This window comes from Camelus bactrianus, unplaced genomic scaffold (genome assembly GCF_048773025.1).
Source record: "Camelus bactrianus isolate YW-2024 breed Bactrian camel unplaced genomic scaffold, ASM4877302v1 HiC_scaffold_41, whole genome shotgun sequence".
Taxonomy (NCBI): domain Eukaryota; kingdom Metazoa; phylum Chordata; class Mammalia; order Artiodactyla; family Camelidae; genus Camelus; species Camelus bactrianus.
The window spans coordinates 572735-582919 of NW_027413957.1; positions in this window are offsets into that span (position 1 = coordinate 572735).

Below are 10185 nucleotides of genomic sequence, written 5' to 3' on the forward strand. Positions count from 1 at the left end.
GAAGGACGGCATTCACACACACTTATCTCTCAGAAATGAGCGTGTGGAGAGACGTTCGTTCATCTAGCATAAAGGGAACGGTTTGTAGGAGAAACTATTACTCTGTTTTCTCAGTCTGTTTCCTAGTGCCGGTTTGAAGTTCCTGCAGTTTTCACTGTAAAACCGATTTGGATCTGGTAATTCCCCATTTATATGTACAGAGTGGGGTTTGCTACTGAAAAGAATCTTTGTATTCTCAACAAGGTATGTTAAGAATGGCGTTCACACACACTTATCTCTCAGTAATGAGCAAGAGGAGAGACGTTCGTTCATCTAGCACAAAGGGAACGGGTTGCAGGAGAAACTTGTTCTCTGGTTTCTCAGTCTGTTTCCTAGTGCCGGTTAGAAGTTCCTGCAGTTTTCACTGTAAACACGATTTGAAACTGGTAATTCCCCATATATATGTATGGATTGGAGTTTGCTACTGAAAAGAATCTTTGTGTTCCCAACAAGCTGGGTTAAGGACGGCTTTCACACACACTTATCTCTCAGTAAGGAGCATGTAGAGACGTTCGTTCATCCAGCACAAAGGGAACGGTTTGCAGGAGAAACTTTTACTCTGGTTTCTCAGTCTGTTTCCTAGTGCCGGTTTGAAGTTCCTGCAGTTTTCACTGTACAACCTAGTTGTTGCTAGTTCTCCCCATATGTATGTATGGAGTGGATTTTGCAAGTGAAAGAAACTTTGTGTTCCCTACAAGCTAGTTGAAGGACGGCTTTCACACACACATATCTCTCAAAATTGAGCATGTGGTGAGAAGATCGTTCATCTAGCACAAAAGGAACGGGTTGCAAGAGAATCTTTTACTGTGGTTTCTCAGTCTGTTTCCTAGTGCCGGTTTGAAGTTCCTGCAGTTTTCACTGTAAAACCGATTTGGAGCTGGTAATTCCCCATTTATATGTAGAGAGTCGGGTTTGCTACTGAAAAGAATCTTTGTATTCTCAACAAGGTAGGTTAAGAATGGCGTTCACACACACTTATCTCTCAGTAATGAGCAAGAGGAGAGACGTTCGTTCATCTAGCACAAAGGGAACGGGTTACAGGGGAAACTTGTATTCTGGTTTCTCAGTCTGTTTCCTAGTGCCGGTTAGAAGTTCCTGCAATTTTCACTGTAAAACCAAGTTTGAGCTAGTACATCACCTTATATATGTATGGAGTGGAGTTGCAAATGAAAAGAAACTTTTTTTTCCCAACAATCTAGGTGAAGGACGGCTTTCACACACACTTATCTCTCAGAACTGAGCATGTGCAGAGACGTTCGTTCATCTAGCACAAAGGGAACGGGTTGCAGGAGAAACGTTTACTCTGTTTTCTCTGTTTTCTATTGCCTGTTTGAATTTCCGGCTGTTTTCACTGTGAAACCTTGTAGGAGCTAGTTCCTCCCCATATATATGTATGGAGTTGAATTTGCAACTGAAAAGAAACTTTGTGTTCCCAACAAGCTAGGTGAAGAACGGCTTTCACACACAATTATCCCTAAGAACTGAGCATGTGGATAGTCTTTCGTTCATCTGGCACAAAGGGAACGGGTTTCAGGAGAAACTTTACTCTGGTTTCACAGTCAGTTTCCTTGTGACCGTTTGAAGTTCCAAAAGTTTTCACTGTAAAACCGAGTTGGTGCTAGTTATCCCCATATGTGTGTATGGATAGGTGTTTGCAACTGAAAAGAATCTTTGTGTTCCCAACAAGCTAGGTGAAGGACGGATTTCACACACAAATATCACACAGATTGAGCATGTGGAGAGAAGTTCGTTCATCCAGCACAAAGGGAACGGGTTGCCGGGGAAACTATTAATCTGGTTCTAAGTCTGTTTCCTAGGGCCGGTTTGAAGCTCCTGCAGTTATCACTGTAAACATGATTTGGAGCTGGTAATTCCCCATATATATGTATGGATTGGAGATTGCTACTGAAAAGAATCTTTGTGTTCCCAACAAGCTGGTTTAAGGACGGCTTTCACACACACTTACTCTCAGTAAGGAGCATGTGGAGAGACGTTCGTTCATCCAGCACAAAGGGAACGGTTGGCAGGAGAAACTTTTACTCTGGTTTCTCAGTCTGTTTACTAGTGCCGGTTTGAAGTTCCTGCAGTTTTCACTGTACAACCTAGTTGTTGCTAGTTCTCCCCATATGTATGTATGGAGCGGATTTTGCAAGTGAAAGAAACTTTGTGTTCCCTACAAGCTAGTTGAAGGACGGCTTTCACACACACATATCTCTCAGAATTGAGCATGTGGAGAGAAGTTCGTTCATCTAGCACAAAAGGAACGGGTTGCAAGGGAATCTTTTACTCTGGTTTCTCAGTCTGTTTCCTAGTGCCTGTTTGAATTTCCTGCAGTTTTCACTGTAAAACCGAGTTGGAGATTGTACCTACCCTTATATATGTATGGAGTGGAAATGCAACAGAAAAGAAAATTTTGTTCCCAAGAAGCTAGGTGAAGGAAGGCATTCACACACACTTATCTCTCAGAAAAGAGCATGTGGAGAGACGTTCGTTCATCTAGCATAAAGGGAACGGGTTGTAGGGAAACTATTACTCTATTTTCTCAGTCTGTTTCCTAAAGCCGGTTTGAAGTTCCTGCAGTTTTCACTGTAAAAGCGATTTGGAGCTGGTAATTCCCATTTATATGTACGGAGTGGGGTTTGCTACTGAAAAAAATCTTTGTATTCTCAACAAGGTAGGTTAAGAATGGCGTTCCACACACTTATCTCTCAGTAATGAGCAAGAGGAGAGAAGTTCGTTCATCTAGCACAAAGGGAACGGGTTGTAGTAGAAATTATTACTCTGTTTTCTCAGTCTGTTTCCTAGTGCCGGTTAGAAGTTCCTGCAGTTTTCACTGTAAAACCAAGTTGGAGCTAGTACCTCCCCTTATATATGTATGGAGTGGGGTATCAACTGAAAAGAAACTTTGTGTTCCCAACAAGCTAGGTGAAGGACGGCTTTCACACACACTTATCTCTCAGAAATGAGCATGTGGAGAGACGTTCGTTCATCTAGCACAAAGGGAACGGGTTGTAGGAGAAACTATTACTCTGTTTTATCAGTCTGCTTCCTAGTGCCGGTTTGATGTTCCTGCAGTTTTCACTGTAAACACGATTTGAACCTGGAAATTCCCCATATATATGTATGGATTGGAGTTTGCTACTGAAAAGAATCTTTGTGTTCCCAACAAGCTGGGTTAAGGACGGCTTTCACACACACTTATCTCTAAGAACAGAGCATGTGGAGTGCCGTTCGTTCATCTAGCACAAAGGGAACGGGTTTCAGGAGAAACTTTATTCGGGATTCCCAGTCAGTTTCCTAGTGACCGTTTGAAGTTCCAAAAGTTTTCACTGTAAAACCGTGTTGGTGCTAGTTATCTTCATATGTGTGTATGGATAGGTGTTTTCAACTGAAATGAATCTTTGTGTTCCCAACAAGCTAGTTGAAGGACGGCTTTCACACACAATTATCACAAAGATTGAGCATGTGGAGAGACGTTCGTTCATCTAGCACAAATGGAAAGGTTTGCAGGAGAAAAGTTTTCTCTGTTTTCTCTGTTTCCTAGTGCCTGTTTGAATTTCCTGTAGTTTTCACTGTGAAACCGAGTTGGAGCTAGTTCCTCCCCATATATATGTATGGATTGGAGTTTGCAAATGAAAAGAATCTTTGTGTTCCCAACAAGCTAGGTGAAGAACGGCTTTCACACACACTTATCTCTAAGAACTGAGCATGTGGAGAGCCGTTCGTTCATCTAGCACAAAGGGAACGGGTATCAGGGGAAACTTTATCCCGGTTTACCAGTCAGTTTCCTTGTGACCGTTTGAAGTTCCAAAAGTTTTCACTGTAAAACCGAGTTGGTGCTAGTTATCTTCATATGTGTGTATGGATAGGTGTTTGCAACTGAAAAGTATCTAAGTGTTCCCAACATGCTAGGTGAAGGACAGCTTTCACACACAATTATCACACAGATTGAGCTTGTGGAGAGACGTTCGTTCATCTAGCACAAAGGGAACGGCTTGTAGGGGAAACTATTACTCTGTTTTCTCAGTCTGTTTCCTAGTGCCGGTTTGAAGTTCCTGCAGTTTTCACTGTAAAACCGATTTGGAGCTGGTATTTCCTCATTTATATGTACGGAGTGGGGTTTGCTACTGAAAAGAATCTTTGTATTCTCAACAAGGTAGTTTAAGGATGGCGTTCACACACACATTTGTCTCAGTAATGAGCAAGAAGAGAGACGTTAGTTCATCTAGCACAAAGGGAACGGGTTGCAGGAGAAATTGTACTCTGGTTTCACAGTCTCTTTCCTAGTGCCGGTTAGAAGTTCCTGCAGTTTTCACTGTAAAACAAAGTTGGAGCTAGTACCTCCCCTTATATATGTATGGAGTGGATTTGCAACTGAAAAGAAACTTTTGGTTCCCAACAAGCTAGGTGAAGGACGGCGTTCACACACACTTATCTCTCAGAACTGAGCATGTGGGGAGACGTTCGTTCATCTAGCACAAAGGGAACGGGTTGCAGGAGAAACGTTTACTCTGTTTTCTCTGTTTCCTAGTGCCTGTTTGAATTTCCTGCAGTTTTCACTGTGAAACCGAGTTGGAGCTAGTTCCTCCCCATATACATGGATGGAGTGGAGTTTGCAACTGAAAAGAAACTTTGTGTTCCCAACAAGCTAGGTGAAGGACGGCTTTCACACACAATTATCACACAGATTGGGCATGTGGAGAGACGTTCGTTCATCTAGCACAAAGGGAACGGGTTGCAGGAGAAACTATTACTCTGGTTTCTAAGTCTGTTTCCTAGTGCCGGTTTGAAGCTCCTGCAGTTTTCACTGTAAACCAGATTTGGAGCTGGTAATTCCCCATATATATGTATGGAGTGGAGTTTGCTACTTAAAAGAATCTTTGTGTTTCCAAGAAGCTGGGTTTAGGACGGCTTTCACACACAATTATCTCTCAGTAAGGAGCATGTGGAGAGACGTTCGTTCATCCAGCACAAAGGGAAAGGTTTGAAGGAGAAACTTTTACTCTGGTTTCTCAGTCTGTTTCCTAGTGCCGGGTTGAAATTCCTGCAGTTTTCACTGTAAAACCAAGTTGGAGCTACTACCTCCCCTTATATATGTATGGAGAGGAGTTGCAACTGAAATGAAACTTTTTGTTCCCAACAAGATAGGTGAAGGACGGCTTTCACACACACTTATCTCTCAGAACTGAGCATGTGGAGAGACGTTCGTTCATCTAGCACAAATGGAAAGGGTTGCCGGGGAAAAGTTTTCTCTGTTTTCTAAGTTTCCTAGTGCCTGTTTGAATTTCCTGCAGTTTTCACTGTGAAACCGAGTTGGAGCTAGATCCTCCCAATATATATGTATGGATTGGAGTTTGCAACTTAAAAGAATCTTTGTGTTCCCAACAAGCTAGGTGAAGAACGGCTTTCACACACACTTATCTCTAAGAAATGAGCATGTGGAGAGCCGTTCGTTCATCTAGCACAAAGGGAACGGGTATCAGTAGAAACTTTATCCCGGTTTACCAGTCAGTTTCCTTGTGACCGTTTGAAGTTCCAAAAGTTTTCACTGTAAAACCGAGTTGGTGCTAGTTATCTTCATATGTGTGTATGGATAGGTGTTTGCAATTGAAAAGTATCTAAGTGTTCCCAACATGCTAGGTGAAGGACAGCTTTCACACACAATTATCACACAGATTGAGCTTGTGGAGAGACGTTCGTTCATCTAGCACAAGGGAACGGGTTGCAGGAGAAACTATTACTCTGGTTTCTAAGTCTGTTTCCTAGTGCCGTTTTGAAGCTCCTGCAGTTTTCACTGTAAACCCAATTTGGAGCTGGTAATTCCCCATATATTTGTATGGAGTGGAGTTTGCTACTGAAAAGAATCTTTGTGTTCCCAACAAGCTGTGTTAAGGACGGCTTTCACACACACTTATCTCTCAGTAAGGAGCATGTGGAGAGACGTTCGTTCATCCAGCACAAAGGGAACTGTTTGCAGGAGAAAATTTTACTCTGGTTTCTCAGTCGGTTTCCTAGTGCTGGTTTGAAGTTCCTGCAGTTTTCACTGTACAACTTTTGTTGCTAGTTCACCCCATATGTATATATGGAGTGGATTTTGCAAGTGAAAGAAACTTTGTGTTCCCTACAAGCTAGTTGAAGGACGGCTTTCAAACACACATAACACTCAGAATTGAGCATGTGGAGAGAAGTTCGTTCATCTAGCACAAAAAGAACGTTTTGCAAGAGAATCTTTTACTCTGGTTTGTCAGTCTGTTTCCTAGTGCCTGTTTGAATTCCATGCAGTTTTCACTGTAAAACCGAGTTGGAGATTGTACCTACCCTTATATATGTATGGAGTGGAAATGCAACAGAAAAGAAAATTTTGTTCCCAAGAAGCTAGGTGAAGGAAGGCATTCACACACACTTATCTCTCAGAAATGAGCATGTGGAGAGACGTTCGTTCAGCTAGCACAAAGGGAACGGGTTGCAGGAGAAACTTTTACTCTGGTTTCTCTGTCTGATTCCTAGTGCCGGTTTGAAGTTCCTGCACTTTTCACTGTAAAACCGATTTGGATCTTGTAATTCCCCATTTATATGTACGGAGTGGGGTTTGCTACTGAAAAGAATCTTTGTATTCTCAACAAGGTAGTTTAAGGATGGCTTTCACACACACTTATCTCTGAGTAATGAGCAAGAGGAGAGACGTTCGTTCATCTAGCACAAAGGGAACGGGTTGCAGGAGAAACTTGTACTCTGGTTTCTCAGTCTGTTTCCTAGTGCCGGTTAGAAGTTCCTGCAGTTTTCACTGTAAAACCAAGTTGGAGCTAGTACCTCCCCTTATATATGTATGGAGTGGAGTAGGAACTGAAAAGAAACTTTTTGTTCCCAACAAGCTAGGTGAAGGACGGCTTTCACACACACTTATCTCTCAGAACGGAGCATGTGGAGAGACGTTCGTTCATCTAGCACAAAGGGAACGGGTTGCAGGGGAAACTATTACTCTGGTTTCTAAGTCTGTTTCCTAGTGCCGGTTTGAAACTCCTGCAGTTTTCACTGTAAACCAGATTTGGAGATGGTAATTCCCGATATATTTGTATGGAGTGGAGTTTGCTACTGAAAAGAATCTTTGTGTTCCCTACAAGCTGTGTTAAGGACGGCTTTCACAGACACATATCTCTAAGAACTGAGCATGAGGAGAGCCGTTCGTTCATCTAGCACAAAGGGAACGGGTATCAGGAGAAACTTTATCCCGGTTTCCCAGTCAGTTTCCTAGTGACCGTTTGAAGTTCCAAAAGTTTTCACTGTAAAACCGAGTTGGTGCTTGTTATCTTCATATGTGTGTATGGATAGGTGTTTGCAACTGAAATGTATCTTAGTATTCCCAACATGCTAGGTGAAGGAGAGCTTTCACACACAAATATCACACAGATTGAGCTTGTGGAGAGACGTTCGTTCATCTAGCACAAAGGGAACGGGTTGCAGGAGAAACTATTACTCTGATTTCTAAGTCTATTTCCTAGTGCCGGTTTGAAGCTCCTGCAGTTTTCACTGTAAACCAAATTTGTAGCTGGTAATTCCCCATATATTTGTATGGAGTGGAGTTTGCTACTGAAAAGAATCTTTGTGTTCCCAACAAGCTGTGTTAAGGACGGCTTTCACACACACTTATCTCTCAGTAAGGATCATGTGGAGAGACGTTCGTTCATCCAGAACAAAGGTAACTCTTTGCAGGAGAAAATTTTACTCTGGTTTCTCAGTCTGTTTCCTAGTGCCGGTTTGAAGTTAGTGCAGTTTTCACTGTACAACCTTTTTGTTGCTATTTCTCCCCATATGTATGTATGGAGTGGATTTTGCAAGTGAAAGAAACTTCGTGTTCCCTACAAGCTAGTTGAAGGATGGCTTTCACACACACATATCTCTCAGAATTGAGCATGTGTAGAGAAGTTCGTTCATCTAGCACAAAAGGAACGTTTTGCAAGAGAATCTTTTACTCTGGTTTGTCAGTCTGTTTCCTAGTGCCTGTTTGAATTTCATGCAGTTTTCACTGTAAAACCGATTTGGAGATTGTACCTACCCTTATATATGTATTGAGTGGAAATGCAACAGAAAAGAAAATTTTGTTCCCAAGAAGCTAGGTGAAGGAAGGCATTCACACACACTTATCTCTCAGAAATGAGCATGTGGAGAGACGTTCGTTCATCTAGCACAAAGGGAACGGGTTGTAGGAGAAATTATTACTCTGTTTTCTCAGTCTGTTTCCTAGTGCCGGTTTGAAGTTCCTGCAGTTTTCACTGTAAAACCGATTTGTAGCTGGTAATTCCCCATTTATATGTACGGAGTGGTGTTTGCTACTGAAAAGAATCTTTGTATTCTCAACAAGGTAGTTTAAGGATGGCGTTCACACACACTTATCTCTCAGTAATGAGCATGAGGAGAGACGTTCGTTCATCTAGCACAAAGGGAACGGGTTGCAGGAGAAACTTGTACTCTGGTTTCTCAGTCTGTTTCCTAGTGCCGGTTAGAAGTTCCTGCAGTTTTCACTGTAAAACCAAGTTGGAGCTAGTACCTCCCCTTATATATGTATGGAGTAGAGTAGAAACTGAAAAGAAACTTTTTGTTCCCAACAAGCTAGGTGAAGTACGGCTTTCACACACACTTATCTCTCAGAACTGAGCATGTGGAGAGACTTTCGTTCATCTAGCACAAAGGGAACGGGTTGCAGGGGAAACTATTACTCTGGTTTCTAAGTCTGTTTCCTAGTGCCGGTTTGAAGCTCCTGCAGTTTTCACTGTAAACCAGATTTGGAGCAGGTAATTCCCCATATATTTGTATGGAGTGGAGTTTGCTACTGAAAAGAATCTTTGTGTTCGCAACAAGCTGTGTTAAGGACGGCTTTCACACACACTTATCTCTCAGTAAGGAGCATGTTGAGAGACGTTCGTTCATCCAGCCCAAAGGGAACGGTTTGCAGAAGAAACTTTTACTCTGGTTTCTCAGTCTGTTTCCTAGTGCCGGTTTGAAATTCCTGCAGTTTTCACTGTACAACCGAGTTGTTGCTATTTGTACCCATATGTATGTATGGAGCGGATTTTGCAAGTGAAAGAAACTTTTTTTTCCCTACAAGCTAGTTGAAGGACGGCTTTCACACACACATATCTCTCAGAATTGAGCATGTGGAGAGAAGTTCGTTCATCTAGCACAAAAGGAACGGGTTGCAATAGAATCTTTTACTATGGTTTCTCAGTCTGTTTCCTAGTGCCTGTTTGGATTTCCTGCAGTTTTCACTGTAAAACCGAGTTGGAGATTGTACCTACCCTTATATATGTATGGAGTGGAAATGCAACAGAAAAGAAAATTGTGTTCCCAAGAAGCTAGGTGAAGGACGGCATTCACACACACTTATCTCTCAGAAATGAACATGTGGAGAGACGTTCGTTCATCTAGCAAAAATGGAACGGGTTGCAGGAGAAACTTGTACTCTGGTTTCTCAGTCTGTTTCCTAGTGCCGGTTAGAATTTCCTGCAGTTTTCACTGTAAAACCAAGTTGGAGCTAGTTCCTCCCCATATATATGTATGGATTGGAGTTTGCAAATGAAAAGAAACTTTGTGTTCCCAACAAGCTAGGTGAAGAACGGCTTTCACACACACTTATCTCTAAGAACTGAGCATGTGGAGAGCCTTTCGTTCATCTAGCACAAAGGGAACGGGTTTCAGGAGAAACTTTACTCTGGTTTCCCAATCAGTTTCCCAGTGACCTTTTGAAGTTCCAACAATTTTCACTGTAAAACCGATTTGCTGCTATTTATCTTCATATGTGTGTATGGATAGGTGTTTGCAACTGAAAAGAATCTTTGTGTTCCCAACAAGCTAGGTGAAGTACAGCTTTCACACACAATTATCACAAAGATTGAGCATGTGGAGAGAAGTTCGTTCATCTAGCACAAAGGGAACTGGTTGCAGGAGAAATTATTACTCTGGTTTGTAAGTCTGTTACCTAGGGCCGGTTTGAAGCTCCTGCAGTTTTCACTGTAAACCCGATTTGGAGCTGGTAATTCCCCATATAAATGTATGGAGTGGATTTTGCTACTGAAAGAATCTTTGTGTTCCAAACAAGCTGGGTTAAGGACGGCTTTCACACACACTTATCTCTCAGTAAGGAGCATGTGG